Source organism: Dama dama, chromosome 33 (genome assembly GCF_033118175.1).
Source record: "Dama dama isolate Ldn47 chromosome 33, ASM3311817v1, whole genome shotgun sequence".
In the NCBI taxonomy this organism is placed as follows: domain Eukaryota; kingdom Metazoa; phylum Chordata; class Mammalia; order Artiodactyla; family Cervidae; genus Dama; species Dama dama.
In genome coordinates this window covers 65,881,434-65,908,962 of record NC_083713.1, presented here as the reverse complement: position 1 = coordinate 65,908,962, position 27,529 = coordinate 65,881,434, and the positions used below count along the sequence as shown (strand labels likewise).

Genomic DNA, 27,529 nt, shown 5'->3' with positions numbered 1-27,529 from the left:
AGTCCCAGGCGATTGTGATCCAGCTTGATTACTGTGGCATCTCACCAGCGGTGTACCTGCTGAAAGTAGAAGCTGTCACATGTTTCACTGAAGCTGTGCTATCTTAAGGAAAGAAAAAAGCTTCCAGTGTCTCCAAACACATAAAAGCATAGAAGACAAGGTTCTGTAGCACATTAGGAGAGATCTGTGGCTTTTTGGCTCTTTTTTCAGTTATTTGTAGCTAACTCTCTGTCATAATTGACCAAGAACCAAGACACCATCACAAAATAGCTGCTTCTTGTAGCTGGGGCCAGTGTCCTTCATAAAAATATGCATTTGTGTGTGTGTGTCTGTGTATGTGTGTTATTTGGCCTTAAACTATAGTAAAATACTTGGAAAAATGGAAGCATCTTGGCTTTCCTGTCTGGGTTAGTCTTTAGCAAATATTAGAAGAAGTTATTTTCCCCTGGCTATGTATATTCTGCTGATGGAAAATAGAGGGCAGGTTACTGTGAGCATAAAGAGATGTGACAAGCGTAAAACCAGCTTCTTTAATTTGAGTGTAGCTCGTGAAGTATGGGGTCTTGGCATGCTGCTACAGGCCTCGAGGTTTTGCCTAAGAATGTAGATCTGGTGGCTGGAGCAGCAGGGAGATGGGCAGGGAGTGGGGAGTTGGAGTGGCTGTGATGAGGAATAGGGAGATTCTTTTAAGGCAGGGAGTGGATAGTAATCTTGGGATCAATGACATGGGAACTGGCCTGGCTTCTGTCTGAATCCCTTTTATATGGGAGTTTTTCTTTCTCTCATATCTTTTCCCTTAACAGTAGGCAGTGAGAGCTCTGTACCCTTACCTGGGAGGGAATAACAGGGGGAAAAAAGACTTTCTCTGCTCACAGCACTCCTGACACCACGCACTTCCCTAGTTCTCTGTGGGCACCCACGTGGTGACCTACAGCTCTGACCCACACGGTGACCTGCAGCTCTGACCCACGCGGTGACCTGCAGCTCTGACCCACGACTCAGTTCTGATGCTCCTCAGGGTGGGTGCAGAGCCCTCAGGCTAAAGACTCAGTCCCGCAGACTGTCCCCCACTTCAGACACTAGTCATAAGTGATGTGTTTGTTCCCAGATTGCTCTCCCTTCTGCCCAATTTGGTTACCAACCAGGGGTTCCCATGAACCCCTCCTCAAGTGAGATTATTTACTATAACAGTTCATAGAGCTCAGGAAAGAACTTTGCTTACATTTGTCAGTTTGTTATAAAGGATGTTTTTATAAAAGATGCAAATGAACAGCCAGATGAAGAGGTACACAGGACAAGGGCTGGAAGGGTCCAAAGTTAAGAAGTTGCTGTCCCAGTGGAGTTGGGATGTATCTGCCTTCAGCACCTGAGTGTGCTCACCAACCCAGAAGCTCTCAGATCCCTATCACTGATGGTTTTTATGGAGGTTCCATGACATAGACATGGTTGAGTAAAGCATTGGCCATTGGCGATGAACTCCATCTCCATATACTCTAACCTTCCTAGGGGTCAGAGGTGGGGAGGGGGCTGAAAGTTTCCACCTTCTGATCATGTGACTGGTTCCTCTGGCTACCAGCCTTTATCCTCAAAGAGTTAGCTCATTAGCATAAACTCTGATGTAGTTGAAAGGGGCTTATTAGGGGGAAAAAAAGACACTCTGCTCACCCATACACTCAGGAAATTCCAAGAGCTCTGTGCCAGGAACTGGGAAAGAAGCCCAATAGATTTTTTTTTTATTTTAATCACAATATCACAGTGGCCAAGAATCTTATTTCAGCTACTAATGTTGTAGGACAAGCTATCCTAAAATGTACTGAGTTAAATTAACGACCAGTTTATTATGCTCATGGTTTCTGTGGGTCAGTTGGGACAGGGCACAGTGGGAGTGTCTGTCTCTGCTCCATGATATCTGGGACCTCATCTGGGAATGTGGAGGCTGGGGGCTAACTTGATGGCTGGGGGCAGGAATTGTCTGGAAGCTCCTATGCTTGCTTGTCTGGGGCCTGGGCTTCTGGGATGCCCGGAATGAAAGGAATGAGATTACTTGTTATTTGGCTTCTCCACAGCATGGCGGCATCTGGGGAGTTGGACTTAATTAGGTCCTCTTACATTAGGGTTCGGGGTCCATGCTTCAATGGTCCAGTGAACAAGGCAAAAGCTGCTGATTTTCCATGTGGCCTTGGACGTTCTACAGTGCCACTGCTACTATACACTGTTGGGAAAAGCAAACGCACCCCTAGGAGAAGATTGGATTCCACCTCTTGATGGGGGTTTTCAGCTTTAATGCCTGTCTTCTGAAGACTCACACCTTCATTTACTTTTTCTGTGTGGATATTTAAATTCAAGTCCCAAAGTTACCAACCAAGACAGATATCTCAAGAGGCTTGTCAGCATCATCAGACCTACTATTCATTTTGTCTTCATTTTCAGCCCCTGGAGAGTCCCTTACTTTCTTGCAAGTTCAGTTATGTATTAGAATGCTGTTACTTTTTATTCAGAGATGTTAGGAGTTTAGTGGTAGAAGATTTTAGGGTTTGGGTCCAAACATGAGTCCAAATTTGAGTAATTTACTGCTGGAAACAGATGTAAGATTGTTCTGTTTTTCTGAGCTTCAGATAAGAAGTTCAAAAGCATACTTCAATTCAGCAAACATTTACTGGTCACTTACTGTGGGGGCACACTGAAGAAGAGCCTGTGGGCTGGGCGGTATTGTTGCAGCAGCTTTTGGAAAATATAATCAGCCACAGATGAGGTGATAGAGGAATCAAGCAATCAAGATCCCAATGGCAACCCTGGCATGTTCTTGCTCCTACCTCAACTTAGAACAACTCTGACTTGGAATCTGTGTAATGATGAAGCAACTGATTAGTCAAGTTAATTAAATTAAAAAAATTAATCAGATGAGTCATTTGGGGTGGTGGTGATGGTGGTGTTTTAGTCTATAACATAGATTTTAAGAAAGTAACTATAATTACAAGTGATAACATTATGCTTGTTGTTGTTTAGTCACTAAATCATGTCTGACTCTTTGTCACCCCATGGACTGTAGTCCACCAGGCTCCTCTGTCCATGGGATTTCCCAGGCAAGAATATTGGAGTGGGTTGCCAATTCCTTCTCCAGGGGATCTTCCCAACTCAGGGACTGAACCCAAGTCTTAGTCTCCTGCACTGCAGACAGATACTTTCCCGCTGATCCACCAGGGAAGCCCTGTTACTTGGGGTGGTGGTAGCCAAAGACAAGTTGACTGACCAAGAGCTTGCTTTGACTTTGCTGTTAGATAGGCCCGCGTGGAGACTCAAGGGGGTGCAAGTCTGCTACAAAAGCTTGGAGGCAGCATTCCTAGCAAGTGCATGCTCCCCCCACCCCAACCCCTCCACCTCCTGGGTTACTAACTGGTTACCTGGCAACCAGCTTTTTTCAACATCATCTGCGGAGCCACCAGGCTCAGCCTCCCCTCCCCCAGCCCTTGAGTCTCCCATGGATCACCGGGGACCTGGGGAATGGGATACATAATGAGATTTTAATTGTCACATTGTCTCTGATCCTTTTTTCTGTGTGCATATCTTCTAGGCAGAGATGTAATTTCAATTAATTTTGCTTATCTGATTAAAGTTTCATATCCTTTAAGCTAATTTCATTTGAACTAATCGGCACCATGTTCATCTTTGAGTTCCAGCCTGGATGTCTTACCTTATCTGGAGCAGAAATCGCCTCCCTCTGTCACATCAAAGAGTGTCTGGTCTGTGCAAATAGACCCAGCTGTGAGAAGTGGCCTCTCAGCCCACACTGAGGTAGTTTGTGAGGCCTTTTGTTTTTCTCACTTGAAGAGCTTTACTAAAAGCTCATTCAGTTTTCCTATTTTTCAGTTCAAGATATCAGTATTTCCCAAACAAAAGGTCTCCCATTCCTTTGTGTAGACCCAGAAAGATTAAAATTACACTGAACTTGGAGTGCATGCATGCTAAGCTGCTTCAGTCATGTCCAACTCTTTGCAACCCTGTGGACTGTAGCCCTGCCAGGCTCCTCTGTCCGTGGGATTCTCCAGGCAAGAATACTGGAGTGGGTTGCTGTGCCCTCCTCCAGGGGATCTTCCCAACCCAGGGATCAAACCCGCGTCTCTTATGTCTCCTGCATTGGCAGGCTGGTTCTTTACCACTAGCGCCACCTGGCAAGCCCTGTAGTTCTTCCTTTTCTCCCTGCTTCTGCAGGATATGGGGCAGCTATATCTCAGTGATCAATGTCAGTTTTTGTTTTCTTAAGGGAAGTGGGAAGATGAGGAAGGCATCATAGTCTGTGGGGAGAATGGACTGAGGTCATTCTCATGAATCCCCATGGCTGTGCCAGCTCTTGTTAAAATTCATTTGAACCACAAATACTCCTTTCTCAAAATGAAGCTACTTCTATTTGTTTCCCCATATAATAGAACTAAACTACAAACTGAGTTTATCACTTATCCTTTGATGTGGTACTGAGTTTGGCCAAAACCAAGCAGCTGATTGAAGGTTTTCTTGAGGAAGAAAAGCCAAATGCTGAAAGGTAGTGCTTAAGCAAAGTGCATATTGGCTGGTCTTTGGTTTTCACTGCTAGTGTTTCCTATCTAGGAATTTTTATCTCTCTTCTATCAGAGCAAGAATAATAATCTAAAATATAGGAGTGAAAAGGAAAGGGTTGGGCAGAAGGAGAAAACAGAACAAGTGAGGGGGAAGATATACACACACACACACAGTGATGATGGTCCAGTCCCCAGAAAAACCAGGCCTAGGGTCCTAGCCCAGATCACTACTAGTTAGCGGTGTGATTTTAGAAAAGCATTCGGCCCCTGTTCCTCCATGAGCAAGAATAAAGAGTGGATGGACCAGCATCCAGTGGAACCATGGCCCATTGGTGTCTACCTATCTTTGATTTCGAGCCATGTGAGTAGGTGTTGATTTGGGCTTGCAAGGGCAGACACTGAGTTATGGACTTGGCAAAGGTCAAGAGGTTGTAGAAAGGAAAACTTGCTCTTGTGATGGTACTCAAGTCCAAGAGCTGTCCATCACTCTTACTGCTGCCATAGTGAGGGTGGTTCCAACTCTTAGGGGTGGACTTGCACCAACTCCCTGAAAGTTAGGTGTATAAAAATTCATGTTCCCATTTGATCATTTATATTGCAAATATAGAATGAGAAGTGTATCTGGTGTTTATATCCACATATCATCTGTGATGCATAAGCCTGCTACAGGAAGAGCTATATTGTACACAACCATTCACCTGTTGCAGGACTCTTGATTCTTTCCAGCTTAGAGCAGTTATGAATAAAAGTTTTACAAACATTTACTTGCAAGTATTTGCATGAGCATAGCTGTTCAACTCACTGGGGTAAATGGCTAAGAGTGGGATTGCTGGGAAGTATTATGGTGTTATGCCAGTGCCAATGTGTGATTGGTTTGCAGCCAAACTGTCTTCCAAAATAGCTGCACCATTTTGCATTCCCATCAGCAATGGATGAGAGTTTAAACTGTGCTCATAATATTACTTGCTGAACAGGAACTCAGTTATGTGTGCTATAGATATTTTGAGGGTTTGCTAAATGCCAAGGGGTGTTTTCAAGATTGAGAGCAAAATACACAAAAATTCTTGTCATCATGGAGTTTATTATCTAGTTGAGGGGATAAGGAAACAAATACCACGCATGTTGTGTATCTAGTATACACAATGGTGATTGGTGCTAAAGAGGAAATTAAAACATGGGAATGCAATTTTAAATAGGGTGGTCAGCAAGGGTTCACTTAGAGAGTGACATTTGAGCAAAAAACACACGAAGGAGGTGAGGGAGGGAGCTGTGTGGGCATCTTGGGAAAGAGCATTGCAGGTAGAGGCATAGGAGCTGTGAAAGCCTTAGGAGGATGGGAGCATAGCTGATCTGTGTACATGATTGAGCAGAGTCATGGAGGGGATAAGAAAACAAGTATCATGCATGTTGCATATCGAGTATACACAATGGTGATTGGTGCTAAAGAGCAGGTCATAAGACATGAGGTTAGGGAGGAAAGTAGTGGTGAAGGAACCAGTTCCTGGGGGACATGGTAGAGACTGGGTGCTTTTCTTGGTGTCGGATGGGGAGCCATTGGGAGGTTTGAGCTGAGCAGTGACATGATCTAAGGTTTTAGAAGGGTCACTCCGGGTGCTATGTTGAGAAGAGTAGAGATTGGCGGGGGGTGGTGGTAGAAGCAGGAAGGATGGTTAGGAAGCAGTCAGTAAACCTAGCGACAGGCCTGTGACTTAGGCCAGGGTGGAAGCTGTGAAGACTGCAGCAAATGACTAGATTCTGGAGGTATTTTGAAATTGGAACCAACAGGACTTCTTGGTAGATTGGATGGGGAATTTGAGGGAAAGCATGGTATCAAGGTACCCAGACTGAGACCAAATTTCAGACTTAGGGCCCAGTCCTCACAAGATGGTCCTTACCTCAGACGCTGGGCTTCCCTGAAGGCTCAGTGGTAAAGAATCCTCCTGCCAATGCAAAAGATGCAGGTTTGATCTCTGGGTCCGGAAACTCCCTTAGAGAAGGAAATGGCAACCCACTCCAGTATTCTTGCCTGGGAAATCCCATGGACAGAGAAGAAAGGTGGCTACAGTCCATGGGATTGCATAAGAGTTGGACATGACTTAGCGATTAAAGAACAACTACAACTTCAGACACCAGCTTAAAATTCAAGGGTGTTCATGACTACCCTCACTTTTGACCATCTGGTTACAAACTTTGGAGTTGCTACAATCACTCTCAGTTTCCATAATTCACTAAGAAGGCTCACAGAACTCACTGAAAACTCTACACTCACTTATGATTACAGTTTCTAGTAGCCAAAGGATGCAAATTAGACAAGTTGTATAGGGTGAAGATTTTTGTGGATATCAGATGCAAAGCTTTCATCCCTAGGAACACATTGCCCTCTCAGCTCCCATGTGTGACCGTATTGGAGGACTGCCAACCATGGAAGCACACCCAAGCTTGGTGTCCAGAGTATTTATTGGGGTTTCATGATACAGACATGATTGATTGAGTCACTTTCCACATGACTTATCTGTAGCTTCCCTCCCCTCTTCCCTGGAGATCAGGCTTATATCACATGGCTCAAAGTCCTAACCCTCTAATCACATGCTTGGTGTTTCTGGCGGGACTACGCCTATCCTGAGTTATAAAGATAATTTTATCACTCCAGAAATTCCAAGGGTTTAACTCCCAGGAGCTGGAGATGAAGGCCAGCCAAATCCTTTATTACCCGCAGGATAACTGCTAAGGTTTTGATCCAGACAAGTGGAAGAATAGGATTTACCTTCAGTGAGGTGGGGAAGAGAAGAGCAGGCTTGGAATTGAAGAGGTCAGGAGCTGTATGTGGACCTGTTAAGTTTAATGTGATTTTTAGTCATCTAAGTGGCGGTGAAATTAGGCTGTTGGATAACAGGTCTAGTGTTCGGGGATGGGTTCTGGTTGAAGAACGAAAATCACAGGAAGCTGATGGATGTACAGTAGAGATATGCTTGAAGCTTGGAAGCCTGGGGTCTTGTGGCAGTGAAGTATGGGCACTCTCCCCATCTGGCTCCCTGGGCAGCCCATTTCTGTTCTCCAGTCCAACCATCCCCTCTGCCCAGAAAGTCATTTCCATGACAGTCCATCCAGCTCACCTTGACTCCTAAGTTACATCTTTATAGGTAAGCTCTGGGATGATTCTCAGAGGAATGGTGAATTATAACCAACATGGATTAATCTGACCAGTTTAGGAATCAGAGGGTAATCTCTGCATTTACTGCCATATCATGGGTTGTTGTTTAGTCACTCAGTCGTGTTGAACTCTTTGCAACCCCATGGACTGCAGCATGCCAGACTTCCCTGTCCTTCACCATCCCCTGGAGCTTGCTCAAACTCATGTCCATTGAGTGCACGATGCCATCCAACCATCTCATCCTCTGTCATCCCCTTCTCCCCCTGCCTTCAATCTTTCCCAGCATCAGGGTCCTTTCTGACAAGTCAGCTCTTCCCATCAGGTGGCCGAAGTATTGGAGCTTCAGCTTCTGCATCCGTCCTTCCAATGAATATTCAGGACTGATCTCCTTTACGATGGATTGGTTGGATCTCCTTGCAGTCCAAGGGACTCTCAAGAATCTCCTCCAGCACCACAGTTCAAAGGCATCAGTTCTTCAGCACTCAGCCTTCTTTATGGCCCAACTCTCACATCCACACATGACCTGGAAAAACTATAGCTTTGACCATATGGACCTTTGTCAGCAAAGTAATGTCTCTGCTTTCTAATATGATGTCTAGGTTTTTCATAGCTTTTCTTCCAGGGAGCAAGTGTCTTTTAATTTCATGGCTGCAGTTACTGTCCACAGTGATTTTGGAGCCCAAGAAAATAAAATCTGTCAGTATTTCCATTGTTTCCCCATCTGTTTTCCATGAAGTGATGGGACTGGATTCCATGATCTTAGTTTCTTGAATGTTGAGTTTTAAGCCAGCTTTTTCACTCTCCTCTTTCACTTTCATCAAGAGGCCCTTTACTTCCTCTTTTCTTTCTGCCATAAGGGTGGTGTCATCTGCATCTCTGAAGTTATTGATATTTCTTCAGGCAATCTTGATGACTGGCATTTCACATGATGTACTCTGCATAGAAATTAAATTATCAGGGTTGACAATATACAGCCTTGACTTACTCCTTTCCCAAATTTGAACCAGTCTGTTTCTATGGTGGTTTAGTCACTAAATCATGCCCGAGTCTTGCGACCCCTTGGACTGTAGCCCACCAGGCTCCTCTGTCCAGGGGATTCTGCAAGCAAGAAAACTGGAGTGAGCTTCATTTCCTTCTCCATGGGATCTTCCAGGCCCAGAAATCGAACCTAGGTCTCCTGCATTGCAGGCAGATTCTTTACCAACTGAACTACAAGGGAATGTCCAATTCTAACTGTTGCTTTTTGACCTGCATATCAGGTTTCTCACGAAGCAGGTAAGGTGGTCTGATATTGCCATCTCTTTAAGAATTTTCCACAGTTCCTTGTGATCTATACAGTCAGCAACTTTAGCATAGTCAACAAAGCAGAAGGAGATGTTCTTCTGGAACTCTCTTGCTTGTTCTATGATCCAGTGGATGTTGGCAGTTTGATCTCTGGTTCCTCTGCCTTTTCTAAATCCAGATTGTCATCTGGAGGTTCTCGGTTCATGTACTGTTGAAGCCTGGCTTGAAGGATTTTGAGCGTTACCTTGCTAGCATGTGAAATGAGTTCAGTATCATGGGTAGTACTTCATACTACGTGCTGCCTTCAAACTGTTCATATCAGGAGCAGAGAGATCAGGTGATCGAAGTCATTTCAAGGCTGTTTAACACATTTTGTAAAATGGACATGGTGGATCTGATTATCCCCTAGGTCCCTTTTGGCTGAAAAGATCTTTGAGTTTTAACTTAAGGCTCAGTTGCTTTTAGTAGCATGTCTGAGTCTGCCTGCGCCTGTGTCTCCTGACTCCCCAACAGATGGTGACATTTTTTATGGCAGGAGGGTTGAGATCCTAGAGCAGAATAAACCTAACTTTGGTTTCATTAAGTATTTTTTCCTTATCCCCCAGGCATAGAAATTAGCACATAGTAAATGCTCACTTAATATTTAATAGTAGTGAATTTAAATCCTTCCCCCTGCCTACCATTCAAACCAACCCAAACATAGGCATTGGACTCTGGGTTCATAGTATTTCAGGTTCTGAGTAATATGTTTAATAATATTAATTTTTGCCTTTATTTGATGTATGTATATATATATAGGAATATATATATGTAATATGCACATACTATATATAATATTATAATTTGTATGAGAAACTTTTAAAGGCGGGACAGAAATGTGGATAGTTGGAGTGTCTGGCTGGGTTTTAGCCCCTGCTCACCAGTCACTAACTCTCTTGCAGAAATTACTCTCACCGCTCTCTGCTTCAGTTTCCTCATCTGTAAACTGAATCGAATCAAAGTTTATATCACAGGCTTGAAATGAGGATTAAACAAGTTTCTATCTGTAAAGCCCCTAGTCTACTGGGAATAGTGTATGGCCCACAGCAGTAGTCATGGAGCAGTGGTGGTTGTCAGAGGTGAACTGATTTTTCCTTTTAGTCTGAATGGAGTCAGGACTGGCCACGTGGGCCATAATAACTGCAGCACAGACCTCCAGTGGTTAGTGCCCCAAGCTAAGATTCCTAAGGGCCTACATTTGGTCCTTTCTTTTTTTTTTTTCAAGTAAAGTTTTATTATTTTTTAAATTAGTTTACTTTTTGACCTTGCCAGGCAGCATATAGGATCTTAGTTCCCTACCTAGGGATGGAACCCTGGACCCCCTCAATGGACACAGAGGGGTCTTAACCACAGGACCACCAAGGAAGCCATGTTTGGTCCTTTTCAGTGGGGATTGAGTTCCTTTTCTGTCTGTTCAGAACTGCAACCTGCAGTTTCTGTCCTGAACCCTGGTAACCTCAGGTGAAGGTGTGCAGAAGACCCGGAGGACCAGCCCACTGCAAATTACTGAGTGCATCTGCTGCTCAGAGTGGGTTCCTGTCAGTTTCTTCGGGCACAAAGGTAGCTCATTTCATTTGACACGGTTCTTTATGTGTGGGGAGAGTGGGAACCGGCTCAGTACCCAGAAGCACTTGCCCCTCATTATGGCCCAATTATCACAACGTGCCGTTTTTGGTTGTGATGAAAGCAGGTTTCCGCTCCTATAGAAACCCTGAGCCCCGAGCAGTGGCAACGCAGCTCCGGTTTTCCACCAACACAGGTTTCTAATGAAAATGCGGAAGAAACTTTAATTATAAGTGTGGTCGTGGGCTCCCTTGGCAGCCTCTTCTTTTTTGATTGTTTTCAGAAAAAGAAAAGAAATGGAGCTGCTGTTAAGAGTTCATGTGAGGACGTCTTCATGAACTTGGAGCTTTTTAAAACCACCACCTGGTTCCCCTCCCTCAAGAAGCAGGTGCCCATGTGTGGCAGGTGGTGGGAGCCAGGCTCGATCTCCCAGCGGGCCTGATCCCGACATGGAAGAACATTTCCTGGGTGCTGGAGGCTAATTGCATGTGGGAAGGAACAGGACCAAGTTAGGCTTAATGAAAAACCTGAATTTATTGCCCCCATTGAGATTTCATTAAATTGGTTACGAAGTGCTGTTGGTTGGGCTTTTGGAGACTGGCTGCATGTGTTTGCCCAATTTTCTTTGTTTTTGCTCTGAAAATCCCCTTCCTTCCCCTCTTTTCTCTGTTGCCAGTGTCTGGGGCTTCCTTCTTCTCTTCTCCCTGCCTCAATCCCCGTCTCTGTTTCAGAAAGCCTCCAGCACATAGTAAATTCTCAGTAAGTACTATTACCTTTTGCTCCCAGCCATCTGGACTATGCTCTGTTTTCTCTTTCTTTCTATTACCCTTCATCCTCTCTCTCTCCCCTCAAACAGTTGAGTTCCCTCCATTGGTCTGGCCCCTCCTCACCACCCCCATCCCTTCCCTTCCCCTCTCGGTGTCTCTGTTCTCTGCGGTGCTTCTTTTCACTTTAATCTCAGTATGTCAGTCGGTCCGTCGATCTCTTTTTCAGTCTCTGTGCCACTCCTTCCAACTCTGCTTTTCCTCTCTTTGCTTCTCTCAAGGTTTCTGCTTCTGTGTTTTCTGTGTCCTTTTGCCTCCTTGCTTCAGAACATTACAATCACTGGAGAAACCTAAAAAGAAAAAAAAAAAATCCTAATGACCAGGATGAACCTTCGACCAATTAAATCAGGGTTTATGGGAATGAAACTCGAGCATCAGTATATTTTTAAAGCTCCCCAGTTGATTCACATGCAAAGCCAGGCTGAGAAGCATTGCTTTGCTTCTGATTGGAACACATTTGTTGTGCAGAGCCAGCTTTATATCGCTGTGGCTTATTAAAGATGTCTCCGGGTGGTTCACTTGATACGCTTCAATCTTGCATTTCATGAAATGCATTTCCTTTTGTGCTAGTTTCCAGCGTGGATTCTGTGGTCTTTGTCTTTCTTCCAAGCTCATGAAAGCCCAGGAGAGAAATGAAGGAGAGGTGAGACTGGGCTTTGGTCAGGATGGGAGAGGCATACGGGCTTGGGACGGGACCTGGTAGATGCACCCTTGCCTTACGTGACGCTATGTCTAAATGCAGAGAGACAGTAAGGGCACAACCACAGACGAGAGCCTTTATTTAGTTTCTGGACACTTGAGTAGACAGTTGGCTGGGATCAGGGTCAGGCTTCATGGGACACGATAAATGCCCTTGTAGAATGTCAGCTGCCCCATCTGGGGGTGGGGGGTGCTGGGGGCATACAGAGTCCCTAACTAGCAGACTCTTCAGATGACAGAGTCAAGACATGTGCTTCACTGAGATGGCATGCCAGAAGAAAACATCTGCCTGCTGGACTCTGAAACCATTAGTATTCTGTCAGGCACAAGAGTGAGCAGGGGATCTAGGAAATCTCATGAAAAGCCTGCCTGTGGGCTGATACTCTCAAGGTTTTAAAACCAGGCTGAGTGTGGACCTTGCTGAATTCTCAAAAGGGATATAGACCTTCATTCAGTGTGTGTGGTTTTCCCCACTGGACATGTGTTCATGGACCATTTTTAAGTCAGTTGAAAGGTATCTGGTGGCTATAGGGGAACTCAAGTCCAATAAGTGATATGAAAATGATCCTGGAACTCTCACCACTAGATTACAGGTGTGAAAGTGAAAGTGTAGTTGCTTAGTTGTGTCTGACTCTTTGCGACCCCGTGGACTGTAGCCCACCAGGCTCCTCTGTCCTTGGAATTCTCCAGGCAAGAATACTAGAGTGGGTTTCCATTCCCTTCTCCAGGGGATCTTCCTGACCTGGGGATCAAACCCGGATCTCCTGCATTGCAGACAGATTCTTTCCTGAGCCACCAGGGAAGCCCATAGTAGTGGGGGCCCCAAATACTATGGCCCCACTAGGCAGAGATTTCCTCAGATTCAAAGTCCAGCAGAGCAAATCTGCCCGTCCCAGGTGGTCCCCACAGAAGGACCCCCTTCCCCTGCCTGAAGCCCAGCACCCTTGCCCAGGGAAAAGTTTTGGCGTTTACGACTTCCTTGTCTTATTGTGAGGGCACTGAACCAGTACAGCCCCGCTGAGCTCAGCTAATCTGCCAGTAACTTCAGTTCCTGAGACTGGCCTACAGCACACAGTGCGGGCTTCCCCAAGGCTCGGCAGCCTGCTCTGCTGCACATTGACCTCCAGCTCAAAGGCCGCAGAATGATGGGACTTCCCTGGTGGTCCAGTGGTTAAGACTCTGTACTCCCAGGCAGGGGTGTGGGTTTGATCCCTTGCTGGGGAACTAAGATCCCACCTGCTGTACAGTGAAGCCAAAAATAAATGAATAAATAAAATTCATATTAAAAAAAAAAAAGCAGGGTGAATTGGTGTCAGCCCCTTTAGGAGCTCAATATCCACTCTCCTTGCAGAGAGAGAGCTCAATATCCACTCTCCTTTGATCTCATTAGGATCTAGGCATTCGCTTGTGATTCAGATTGGTTAAATATCTGTATTACTTAAGGCATTTATTCGCATGTAATTTAGGGCTTCCCTGGTGGCTCAGATGGTAAAGAACCTGCCTGCCAATGCAGGAGACATAAAATACCTGGGTTCTGTCCCTAGGTTAGGAAGATTCCCCTGGAGAAGGGAATGGCTACCCACTGCAGTATGCTTTCCTGGGAAATCCCATGAACAGGGGAGCCTGGCAGGCTACAGTCCATGGGGTCGCAGAGAGTCAGACATGACTGAGCAACTAACACTTGTACTTTCAATCATTCGGTTAGTTCTGTTTGAGGGGGCCTTGGTGAAGCCTGTGCATGGGTGCCTGGTCACTCAGTCATGTTCAGCTCTGCGGAACCGAGTGACTCTTAACTCAAGCTGCAAGTTAGAATTATCAAGGAAGGGGTGGGGGCATTTGAAAACAAAAAAACAATGCCCAGGCTGCAACCCCAAGGTTTCTGATTTTGTTGGTCTGGGTGGGTGTTTTGTTTAACCAGTCGGTTGTGGTGGTTGTTTTAAGGCCCCTCATTCTAATGTGAATGAGGGATGAGAGCACTGATAATGGCAGAAATCACAGGAATGAACCCAGGACAGAGTTCCAGGTTCTAGAACTCAGGTTTGCCTCCCCCTAGTGGTGAGACTGTGGAATGATCGGGCTGCTCCTCTATAGTGAGACGGCTGGGCAGAAATCTTCAGGGAACATCAGAATTCACCAGGAAGCTTGGAAATTATGCAGAAGCTCTAGGTGGGATTAAGTTGTTTTTCATGGGTCTGGGGAGGGGCACAGGGCTTCACAGATGATGTTGGCCAGCATTTTAAAGCCTTTGGATGGGCAGGCTCCAAGATCCCTGCGAGCTAGAAAGTCTAGGGCCTCTGTGATTGTGTGGAGGCAGCATCTTGCTTATGTGCATGACCCAGGCATCTAGCAGGGTCCCTGTTCTTGAAGAACTAGAACACTGTTGGTGCAAGTGGGGCTCATGGGGCGCATCTGGGTACAGAGAGCAAGGCACTGGCATCTAGAAGAGGATGCGTGAAATGACAAAAGCGTAAGAGCAGTTAATAGGGAGGCAGGAGGGCTGAGGGGTAATCATGCCAGCCTCACGAGTGTGTGACAGTTTTTGTGGAGGAGGATGACGTCTCCTTTTTCACCCAGAACTCTCACGAGACTCAGTTGTAATGTGAATGGGGGAAGAGGCTCTTGATGGGGCAGCTATAAGAATCTTGAGAGAACAGTAAAAACAGGCTTTTTAAGGATCTTGTGGGTTTTCTTCCTCATGGGACCTTATAAATAAAACTTTTTAGAAAGCATAGGTAATGATCTGTTTTTCCTTTATATGTCAAGAGTCTTCTGCTGACCCATCATTAGAAGAACATTATGAAACATTTATTTGGACATGTTTTTCCAGGAGAAGGGATGCCTGGTTTGTTTTTCCATCCTGTTCTGTCCCTTGTAATGGTCTGTCCTTGTAATGGTTTTTGTGACGCAACTGACAAGGCTAGAGGTGGTTTTGGCAGCTGGGAAGACAGTCTTTCTTGTCATGGAATGGAATCATTTCTGGACTGCTTGGATTTTGGTCTCAGAATCACAAACTAAACTGTAGCATTATGGGAAAAATCACTGCACTCCTGAAGGTTTTGGTGTCCACATCTGGAGAAAGTGAGGGAGATGTTTCAGGTGGTCCCTGAGGTCCCTTCTGCCTCTGATGTGTCCTCACTCAGATCTAGATGAGCTATTTCCCTATAGGGAACAAAATCCAGAGACTCTGCCCTATAATGGAATTAAACATGAAAGCAAGTTGTGGTAGTGGAGGCACTCTGGATTTCTAGTGGGTTCAGGACTGCAGGACCACCATGTGTGTGCATATATAACAGAGCCCAGGACTGGGCCCTGTGAAGGGCATGAGGTGAAGTGGGAATCTAGCTCCCTTGCTGAGTGGAGCAATCCACCGAAGAAATGATGTTTGAGGTCACAACTTTTTTTTTTGAAGTATGGTTGATTTACAATGTTCTGTTCATTTCTGCTGTGCAAAAAAGTGACTCAGTATATACATACACATGCGTACATTTAAAATATATTGCAAAAAAATATATATTGCATTCTGATTTATCACAGCATATTGAATATAGTTCTCTGTGCTATTCAATAGGACCTTGTTTATCCATTCTATATATAATAGCTTACATCTACTATCCCCAGCCTCCCACTCCATCCCTCCCCTAAGGTCCTCCCTACCCGCCTTGGCAACCCCCAGCCTGTTCTATATGTCCGAGAGTCTGTTTCCATTTTGTAGACAGGTTCATTTGTATCATATTTTAGGTTCTACTTATAAGTGATATCCTATGGTATTTCTCTTTTTTGACTTAATTCTGACTTAATTATCTTTCTGACTTAGTATGATAATCTCTAGTTCCACCCATGTTGCTATAAATGCCATTATTTTGTTCTTTTTATGACTGACTAGTACTCCATTGTATATGTGTACCACATCTTTATCCATTCATCTATCAATGGACATTTAGATTGTTTCCATGTCTTGGATATTGTGAATAGTGCTGTGAGCATAGAGGTATATACATATTTTTGAATTAGGATTTTGTCTGAGTATATGCTCAGGAGAGATTGCTGGACCACATGATAGCTCTATTTTTAGTTTTTTCTTTTTTTATAATTTATTTATTTTAATTGGAGGCTAATTAATTTACAATATTGTAGTGTTTTTTGCCATACATTGACATGAATCAGCCATGGGTGTACATGTGTCCCCCAGCCTGAACCCCCCTCTCACCTCCCTCCCCATCCCATCCCTCAGGGTTCCATACTGTTTTCCACAGTGGCTGCTCCAGCTTATGTTCTCAACAACAGTGTACAAGGTTCCCTTTTCCAGCATTTTTTATTTGTAGAGTTTTTAATGATGACCATTTCATTGAGGTCACTCTTCATAACACCATACATCTATCCATGGATGAAGTATGGGTGAAGAGACCCTTGTTAGATCCTGAGCTTTTCTGTCCATGAATGTTGTCCATCCATATCAGCTCTCTGCTTCCCAACTGGGTCTCCCTGAACTGGAGACCATCTACACCTGTCTGCACTTAGGAGGCTTCTGCCCTCCTGGCTGAGCAAAAGCCCTATCAAAAAAGGAATTATAAGGCCTGTGCATTTGTCAGCATGTGTGTGTGTGTGTGTATGTGTGTGAAATGAGTTCTGAAATCCACTGAAGTCAGGAGCTATTCATCAAAAGCTGGAAATGTTGACATTCTTTTCAACAAACTCTTTTTATGCCTACAGCCTTCCAGGTAAAGCCACCAATCCATGCTAAGGACAGAGAAGACATCGATATTTCGGCCTGAATTTTAAACAGTGCTTTATAGTGAGCAGAATGTCAGGTATGGGAAGGGGGAGTGATGAGAAAACTATGTGCACACTGGTGAGTGTGCACATGTAAGTCTGTGTGTTTGTGGTGGGTGTGTTGGTTCATGTATGTCTGCTTCAAGACTCAGCCTAGGCCTCGCCACCTCCCAGAATCTTACCTACCCAAGCTGTACTGAGTTTGCATCCATCGTCTCCCTTCTGAGTGACCTTTCTAGCGTGTGTGATTTTGAGTCTCTGCCCATTCCATGTATGTGTGAAATAGCCTGTCACACATGAGAAGCTGAGGTCAGGGCACTATCCCGTAGCTGTCAGTTCTGTGGACCAGACAACTGGTCCCATGATTGTCACACTCCCTCCTTCTCTCTTTCCATGGTTGGCAACCTGGATCTGGACACTGATGTCCCATAATCCCTTGCCAGAATGATCTTTTTTAAAAAGGCAAATTCCGTGCTTGAACCACTGAACTCTTAAGAACTGCCTGTCAGAAGGGCTGGTTGTTGAGAGCATTTGTTATTACCAGCAAAATCCTTTGAGGTCTGAGCTATAAAGACATCAAACACATTGGCCTTGGCATCACAAGAAGCTGGGTCAACAGTCCTGGGGAGAACACATATCCCGAACACAGACGGTACCAATTAAACCCAACATACAGCTCTTAGCTTGGTGGTGCAGACATAAAGAATACGGTTTGTCTCTTGATGTGTCTACTGTTTGATGGCAGAGATGGATTTTTAGACAACTAACCATAAGACAGAAAGATAGTGCTTCTTATGTACAAGGTTATATATAAAGTTTTGTGAACCCACAGAAAAGGGATCAAGTCTATCTGGGCTGTTTTAGGAAGGCCTGAAGGGCTGTTTGAATTGGACTTTGTCGGATGACTAGGAGTATGCTAGGCAGAGAAGCAGTGAAAGACTATTTTAGGCAGTGAGAACTAAAAGCAAATAAGACCTATAAAAATGCGTGGTGTTTGAAAAGGAGTGAGCAGCTTAATGTAGCCAAAGCTGAAAGTACATGGTTGGGTGGAGTACAGAGGGAAAAATATGAAATTATATTATAATAATAACAATTTATTATTACCAGCTCTTCTGACAGGAAGTCCTTAAGAGTTCAGTTGTTCAAGCAAAGAATTTGCCTTTAAAAAAAAAATCATTCTGGCTATGGTCGATAGGACAACAGTGTCCAGATTCAGTAGACCTGGGTATGACATAAGCCCTCTTGGAGGAGGTCACCATTAACCCCAGAGCCTCCAGAACTTAAACAGGACTGGGGAAACAGACTCTTGGAGGGCACAAACAAAATCTTGTGTGCACCAGACCCAGGAAAAGGAGCAGTGACTCCACAAGAGATTGACCCAGACTTGCCCATGAGAGTCCAGGAGTCTCTGGTGGAGGCGTGGGTCGGAGGTGGCCTGCTGCAGGGTTGGGGGCACTGAGTGCAGCAGTGTGCACATGGGACCTTTCGAAGGAGGTCACCTTATCTTCATTACCTCCACCGTAGTTTGGCCTCAGGTCAAATAACAGGGAGGGAACACAGCCCCGCCCATCAACAGACAATTGGGTTAAAGATTTACTGAGCATGGCCCTGCCCATCAGATCAAGGCCAGGTTCCCCCCTCAGTCAGTCTCTCCAAGCTTCTATAAGCTTCTTATCCTTCTCCATCAAAGGGCAGACAGAATGAAAACCACAATCACGGAAACCTAACCAATCCAATGACATGAACCACAGCCTTGTCTAACTCAGTGAAACTATGAGCCATGCCGTGTAGGGCCACCCAAGACAGACACGTCATAGTAGAGAGTTCTGACAAAATGTGGTCCACTGGAGAAGGGAATGGCAAACCACTTCAGTGTTCTTGCCTTGAGAACCCCAAGAACAATATGAAAAGCAAAAAGATAAGGCACTGAAAGATGAACTCCCCAGATCGGTAGGTGCCCAGTGTGCTACTGGAGATCAGTGGAGAAATAACTCCAGAAAGAATGAAGAGACGGAGCCAAAGCAAAAACAACACCCAGTTGTGGATGTGACTGGGGATGGAAGTAAAGTCTGACGTTGTAAAGAGCAATATTGCATAGGAACCTAGAATGTTAGGTCCATGAATCAAGGCAAATTGGAAATAGTCAAACAGGAGATGGCAAGAGTGAACAGTGACATTTTAGGAATCAGTGAACTAAAATGGACTGGAATGGGTGAATTTAACTCAGATGACCATTATATCTTCTACTGTGGGCAAGAATCCCTTAGAAGAAATGGAGTAGCCCTCATAGTCAACAAAAGAGTCCAAAATGCAGTACTTAGATGAAATCTCAAAAATGACAGAATGATCTCTGTTCATTTCCAAGGCAAACCATTCAATATCACAGTAATCCAAGTCTATGCCTTGATCAATAATGCTGAAGAAGGTGAAGTTGAACAGTTCTGTGAAGACTGACAAAACTTTCTAGAACTAACACCGAAAAAAGATGTCCTTTTCATCATAGGGGACTGGAATGAAAAAGTAGGAAGTCAAGAAATACCTGGAGTAACAGGCAAATTTGGCCTTGGAGTAAAGAATGAACCTGGGCAAAGGCCAATAGAGTTTTGCCAAGAGAATGCACTGGTCATAGCAAACACCCTCTTCCAACAACACAAGAGATGACTCTACACATGGACATCACCATATGGTCAATACTGAAATCAGATTGATTATATTCTTTGCAGCCAGAAATAGAGAAGCTCTATACAGTCAGCAAAAACAAGACTGGGAGCTGACTGTGGCTCAGATCATGAAATTCTTATTGCCAAATTCAGACTTAAATTGAAAGTATGGAAAACCACTAGACCATTCAGTATGACCTAAATCAAATCCCTTATGATTATAAAGTGCACATGACAAATAGATTCAAGGGATTAGATCTGATAGACAGAGTGCCTGAAAAACTATGGACAGAGGTTTGTGACATTGTACAGGAGGCAGTGATCAAGACCATCCCCAAGAAAAAGAAATGCAAAAAGGCAAAATGGTTGTCTGAGGAGCCCTTTTACAAATAGCTGAGAAAAGAAGAGAAGCAAAAGGCAAAGGAGAAAAGGAAAAATATACCCATTTGAATTCAGAGTTCCAAAGAATAGCAAGGAGAGATAAGAAAACCTTCCTCAGTGATCAATGCAAAGAAATAGAGGAAAACAATAGAATAAGAAAGACTAGAGATCTCTTCAAGAAAATTGGAGATACCAAGGGGATATTTCATATAAAGATGGGCACAATCAAGGACAGAAATGGTATGGACCTAATTGAAGCAGAAGATTTTAAGAAGAGGTGGCAAGAATACACAGAAGAACTGTACAAAAAAGATCTTCATGACCCAGATAACCATGATGGTGTGGTCACTCACCTAGAACAAGATGTCCTGGAATGCAAAGTCAAGTGGGCCTTAGGAAGCATGACTATGAACAAAGCTAGTGGAGGTGATAGAATTCCAGTTGAGCTATTTCAAATCCTAAAAGATGATGCTGTGAAAGTGCTACACTCAATATGCCAGCAAATTTGGAAAACTCATCAGTGGCCACAGGCTGGAAAAGGCCAGTTTTCATTCCAATCCCAAAGAAAGGAAATCCCAAAGAATGCTCCAACTACTGCACAATTACACTCATTTCCCATGCTAGCAAATTAATGCTCAAAATTCTCCAAGCCAGGCTTCAACAATATGTGAACCATGAACTTCCAGATGTTCAAACTGGATTTAGATAAAGGCAGAGGAACCAGAGATCAAATTGCCAACATCTGCTGGATCATAGAAAAAGCAAGAGTTCCAGAAAAAAATCTACTTCTGCTTTATTGACTGTGCCAAAGCCTTTGACTGTGTGGATCAACAAACTGAGGGCAATTCTTCAAGAGATGGGAATACCAGACCACCTGACCTACCTCCTGAGAAATCTGTATGCAGGTCAAGAAGCAACAGTTAGAACTGGACATGGAATAACAGACTGGTTCCACGTCAGGAAAGGAGTCCTTCAAGACTGTATATTGTCATCCTGCTTATTTAACTTATATGCAGAGTACATTGTGAGAAATGCTGGACAGGATGAAGCACAAGCTGGGATCAAGATTGGCAGGAGAAATATCAATAACCTCAGATATGCAGATGACACCTCCCTTATGGAAGAAAGTGAAGAATTAAAGAGCCTCTTGATGAAAGTGAAAGAGGAGAGTGAAAAAGTTGGCTTAAAACTCAACATTCAAAAAACTACAATCATGGCATCCGGTCCCATCACTTATGGCAAATAGATGGGGAAACAATGGAAACAGTGAGAGACTTTACTTTGGGGAGCTCCAAAGTCACTGCAGATGGTGACTGTAGCCATGAAATTAAAAGATGCTTACTCCTTGGAAGGAAAGTTATGACCAACCTAGACAGCATATTAAAAAGCAGAGACGTTACTTTGCGAACAAAGATCCGTCTAGTCAAAGTTATGGTTTTTCCAGTAGTCATGTATGGATGTGAGGCTTGGACTATAAAGAAAGCTGAGTGCCAAAGAATTGATGCTTTTGAACTGTGGTGTTGGAGAAGACTCTTGAGAGTCCCTTGGACTGCAAGGAGATCCAACCAGTCCATCCTAAAGGAAATCAGTCCTGAATATTCATTGGAAGGATTGATGCTGAAGCTGAAACTCCAATACTTTGGCCACCTGATGGAAGAGCTGACTCATTAGAAAAGACCCTGATTCTGGGAAAGATTGAGGGCAGGAAGAGAAGGGGGCAACAGTGGATGAGGTGGTTGGATGACATCACCAACTCAATGGACATGAATTTGAGTAAGGTCCGGGAGTTGGTGATGGACAGGGAAGCCTGGCGTGCTACTGTCCATGGAGTCACAAAGAGTCGGACATAACTGAGTGACTGAACTGAAGTGAATAACATTTATTGAGGGCTTACTATGTATCAGGCATCATACTGAGCATTTACAGTTATTCATTTATTCTTTAAAACACACATTTTATGTAGGTACTATTTGCCTCATTTTACTCTGGGAGAAATTTAGGTACCGTAATTAAGTACTTAGGCAAAACCAAGTAAAATAAAAGACTTTCCCAACATCATGCAATTAGTAAATAATGGAGCTGGGAGGTGATCCCAGGCAGCCTGACCCCAGACCTTGTGCCCTTCCCCATTAGGCTGTTAGCGTGAGTTTTGTAGATGTTTGGAGTTTTCTCCATGGACAGAATTGGGGAGACATATTTTCAGGGAGGAGAAAGCCTCAGAAAAGAGTAAGTGAAGAAGAGTTGTGTGGGGATGGGAGAAGTGGGAGGACATTCCAGGCGAGGAGGAAACCTCTTGTCAAAACGCAAGTGCAGGAAGGGGAGTATTCTAGAGACACTGGCCTGGCCCTTTGGTTGAGCCAGTGGCTTGGTTTCTTCTTGGCACAGCCCAAGTGACCATCGCATTGGAAGTCCTCCAAGCATCTCTGCTCTATAGAAAGGTCCCAGAGCCTGCTCAGATTCTCTCAGGGTCTCGTCTTCCACCTCACTGGCTTCGGAAGAGACAGCAGGGCATCCGAAGTTTGATGATGTGTATAGGAAACACTTGGGGAAATCTTCCCCTCCCTGTTATGTGTGGCTCTTTTACCCTGCGCTTCTGGGTGAGGACAGATGCTCTCTGGCAGTGGGATTTAATGAATGCAGCAGTGCCTTGCTCCCTCTTTTAAATCCCTGAGGGGTGTTGAGCTGACTGAGCAGTGGAAGGTGCCAGGTGCACACATTTAAATAAGAGAGACATCAGGGCAGGGTAGCAGAGGCCGAAGAGAGATGGCTGCCCAAGTGAAATTGAATTTTGTTGGAGTTAAATTGAGGTGCTGAGTTGTCTTTTTACAAATGTATTCATTGGCTCAGCTGTCACTCCCATTTAGTGGGCTTGTGGCCTGAGCTGTGGCAGGCTGGCCGAGTCACAGCCGCCCCTGCAAAGCCTCAGCCTGGGGAGCTGGGAGCCAGGGTGGGGTGGGGAGCACGTAAGGCGAATCAAGGCAGAAGGCGGTCTCGTCTTCAACCTGCTGTTTCCCCTGCCAGCTTCTTCTTCCCCATCCTGGCCAATGAACAGCAAAATCAAAATCAAAATTCTGTCATGACACGAAAGATTAAGCATAGCCAAAAGTGAAGTCCTGGTTAAGGCCCATCAGTAGCCCTGGGTGACTTGTTGAGTTCACCCGCACCACCCCGCACTCCTCACTCCACTGTGCTTCCTTTCCTCACTTGTAAAAAGGGCTTTAAAAATAGCACCAGTCTTCAGACTCCTGGTGAGAGTTGACTGAAATAAATTTGCCAAGTGCTTAACTCAAATGCTCAGCTAGTGCTAAGTCTTTATTAAAGGTACTTAAAAAAAAACAAACCAAAAAGTGAATGGTAAACAAGTCCAATGCCAGGAAGGCCCTTGTATTTTATGATACCTGTGTCCCTCTGTTTCTGAAATTTCACCCTTTGGAATACATTTTTCATCCTAAAGCAGTGCCTCTTTGAATCTTATTTTTAAAGTCACTTCTGCTTGGGAGGGAGACCTGAGCCAATCACAGAATGAGGCAGAGAGAAATAGGTGAGCATGGCAGGGAGGGGAAGCGAGTTAGGGAAGGTGGGAGAGGTTGGTGCAGATGGGGAAGGGGAGATAAACTTTATAGTTCTATGGAGACAAGGTGGTGAGTAGTAGTAATAAAAGGTGGTGACCAGGTTAGGACAGAGAACAGGGCTGTTGGGGTTCTCTTGTGGGTTTGGAAGGCTTTACGCAGAAAATGGCATTGAGGATTTGGTGAACTGAAGATACAGCTCTAACCCTTGAGGAGGTGTTGTCAGAGAAAAATGGCGAGTTTTGGGATGGTCTGAGGAACAGATGTGGAAGAAAGAGGCAGGGTTTTTACTTGTAAGTGCTACTTTTTTTCTCCCTAGGGTGACTGTGAATGGGACTGGTGCACAAGGAATGATTTGTACCATGTCAAGGTGGAAGGGCAGCTGGCAGAGTTGAGATCCTGGGAGTTGCTTCCAGATCATAGCCAAGAGAGTCTGGTCTAGAGAGGCCTCTTGATCCTTGCTTTGAGACCTTGGGCAAGTGCCTTCTGCTCCCTGGACCTTTGTTCCCATGTAAATCAGGAAGTAAATGAGAACCAGGGCCATACTGGTGACCAAGGACTTCAGAAGAACCAGGAGTTTCTGTCTCATTTCTGTTGCCTTACTCCTCACCTTCCACCAGGCATCAGGCCTGAAAATACACTTGAGTTTGTGACCCTGAAATAGACTGACCAGATGATGTCTGGGGTCCCTTTGTACTCTGCTGTGCCAGTATTCTAATGTCCAGATATAAGCACCCTCAGCTCTAAACTTGAGGGTTCTTAATCTGGAGTCCTCTAAGCCATAGGATTCATGGGACAGGATTTAAGGGGTTCATGAACTTATATGAATTACAACAAGTCCTATCCTTTTAAAAAATAAACTTCTAATTGAAATGTAGTTTTTCCCTTACTTAGGTTATAAACCACAGTCTTATTAGCATTACCAGTCACCTATAGAAATAGAATATTTTCATATCACAGTACTGGCTCCCAGTTTGCATGTCCTTGTATAGCCCTTCCCCCACAAGTCTGTGATGGGCTGGTGATGTGCTCTAACCAGGAGGGCATAGCAGAAGTGTTCTGTCTTGGACTTAGCCTTCAGACAGCTTGGCAGCTTTCACTTTTGTACTTTGGGGAGCCCTGCAAGACCACATAAAACATCTGGCCAGACTGCTGGAGGTCACATGGATAGGCTTAATGGGGGTCTAAACTACATGGAAAAAGAAACCCCTAACATCTAAGGACCCTAACTGAGTTCAGCCTTGCAGTCATCCTCATCAAGAGGCATGATATGAGAGGTAGCTTTCTGGAATGTTCCAGTGTGTTCTAGCCTCCAGATGGGTGCAGTCCCATCTGCCATCAGGTGAAACAGGAGAACCACCCAGATAAGCCCGGTCCATCAACAGACTTGTGAGATATGTTAACACATTATTGATCGGAGGTATTGTTACCCTAACATTATTGACTATCATTGTATTAATATGTTTTTAGAGAGTGATACAGGTACCATTACTGTGTAAAGTTGTTAGAGCTTAACATTGATCAAGGGTTCATCATACAATTTATGATTATTGTTATCATTCACATTTTGTTCTGTTAGGTTTTTATTCCAACCTTGTGTATATTATGGGGCTTCCTTGATAGCTCAGTTGGTAAAGAATCTGCCTGAAATGCAGGAGACCCCGGTTCAATTCCTGGGTTGGGAAGATCTGCTGGAGAAGGGATAGGCTACCCACTCCAGTATTCTGGCCTGGAGAATTCCATGGACTGTATAGTCCATGGGGTCACAAAGAGTCGGATATGACTGAGCAACTTTCACTGTGTATCTTGTAAATGTAAAATTTTCAAAAATGATGCATCAGGAAATTTTGAGTGAAGAATTTTTCAGTGAATTTTATGCAAATACTCTCTCTGATTGTCTGAGTGACATATACACTAGTGTCTAAGAAGATGACAGTTCTTCAGAATATATTTCTGATTCAGACAATGTGAACATCCTTAGTGATTGAAAATGAAACACAACGCTGGAGAATGCTCCTTTGCATCTACGGAAGAGTAGGTTGAAGACAATATTTCACGAAAACTAGAAGATGTTACAGGTGTGTTAGATGTAACTATTGAATGTAATAACTCACAAAGTGTTAGTGAAATAACAGAATTAATTTTTGACTGGCCAAAATAGAAATCACAGGCCACAGGCATTAGTTTCTGCAAAAATCCTGTAGTCAGTAATGAGTTAAAATGGTTTTCATGTTAAGCCATTAAGTTTGGGAATGGTTTGCTCTGCAGCACTTGGCAACTGAAATGGAAACTTATAGGTTGTTTTTTTTTAATTTAATTTTTTTATTGAAGCATAGTTGCTTTACACTGCTGTGAGTCTTATAGATTTACCTGATAGAACTTGGGTCCCAAAGTGTCTGTATCCATTTGAACACCCGCCTTCACAGATGTTCAGCATCCTCCATTTGCCAACAGGGTACCTGTGTCCTGCTATTTTCAGGACTTCCCAAAAGAACACATGATAAAAGGTGCATGCATGATTAATAGTTGACAAGTATTCCTTAAACCCAGCTTCCCAGGTGGCGCTAGTGGAAAAGAACCTGCCTGCCACTGCAGGAGCCATAAGAGATGCAGGTTTGATCCCTGGGTCAGGAAGATACCCTGGAGAAGGACATGGCAACCCCCTGCAGTATTCTTGCCTGGAGAAGCCCATGGACAGAGGTGCCTGGCAGCATGCAGTCCATAGGGTCACACAGAGACGACTGAAACAACTTGGCATGCACGCATGTCTTGCTGCCCAATGTGAAAAGTGCCTAGGATATGGATACTTAGACCTTGGTTCTAGAGAGTAAGATCGTTTTTAGCCATGTGAGATAAACCCAAAATAGGAAGTCCAGATAGAAGGTGTGACTGGAGCTCAATTAGGGGGCTTTACCCTGACCTCCACCAGGAAAGACTCTGACAGGAGTAGAGATGTGAGCTTGACTTTGAAGCAAGGGCAAAATTTGGAGTAGGTGGGGAAAGTGGAAAAGGTATTCATAGTAACACAAGAGCTATGAGCAAATCCACAGACCAAGGCTGTGATGGTTAATTTTTGTCTCAACATGTCTAGATTGCAGTGCTCATATTTGATAAAACATTATTCTGGATGTTTGCAAGGATGCTTTGACAATGAGATTTACAAACAGTTGGCTTTGAGTAGAGTAGATTGCCCTCCCCAATGTTTGGTCGGCCTTTGTCTAATCAGGAGAGGGACTGAAGAAAGCAAAAGCGTGGCCTCCCCTGAGCAAGAGGGAATTCTCCAGCAGATGGCCTCCAGACTTTGTTTGCAACATCTGCTTTTCCTAGTTCTTCTACAGACTGCCTTTGGATTCAAAGTGTAACTCTTGGCTGAGTCCTCTAGCCTTCTTGTTTCTCTCCTGAGGTTTTAGGCTTACCACTCACCAGTCCTCCACAATCACTTGAGCTAGTTCTTTAAAAATAAGTCCTTTCCTTATATACATACAGATCCTTTTAGTTTTGTTCCTCTGGAGAACCTGAGTAACAGAGTAAAAGGGATATTCACAGCAGGAGAAGAGTCCTGAGCACATTCACAAGCTTGTTCAGAGAGTTCTGGGGATTTGTCTTGGCCAACTGGGAGAGTCTCAAGCGACCTTAGAGATCTCATGGCTCTTCAGTAGGGCTCTTGGATCCAGGAATTTGAGGTTTTTCTTTTGGTAGGGGGAACAATGGAAGGTTTGAACAGTTCAAATTTAATACAAAAATCCAGTGGATACCCAATTTCCTCTCCATTTCTATCCTTATGTTCCAGATAACTCTATCAGCCAAAATGATCATGTTTAACCATCACGTCTTTCCTGGGATCCTGGAGCCCCAATTTTTCCTTATGACATTTCAGGATCACCTTGGGGGGAGGTGAATGAGGTGGGTGCAGTGAATGCATAGAAGGCAGCCTCTCCCTTCCCAAGGCCACAGTTTGCCACCATCTAGGCAAGATAGTTCAGTAGGACCTTGCTCTGGTCTTGATGTGTATTTTCTCTATTAACTCCTTATTTGA

The 27,529-nt window shown here is 44.3% G+C and overlaps 1 protein-coding gene and 1 long non-coding RNA gene across 3 annotated transcripts in view; both read left to right on the top strand.

Annotated features, from left to right (window-relative positions):
• Window positions 1-27,529, top strand: part of GPR39 (G protein-coupled receptor 39) — a 249,454-nt gene that overhangs the window by 180,261 nt on the left and 41,664 nt on the right. The gene's annotated exons all lie outside the window — the stretch shown is intronic.
• The window catches only part of LOC133051303 (uncharacterized), a 196,118-nt gene that overhangs the window by 159,127 nt on the left and 9,462 nt on the right, over window positions 1-27,529 (top strand). Inside the window, exon 4 of the long non-coding RNA XR_009691811.1 lies at window positions 16,824-16,921. This is a non-coding gene — a long non-coding RNA (uncharacterized LOC133051303). The remainder of the gene's footprint in view (window positions 1-16,823; window positions 16,922-27,529) is intronic.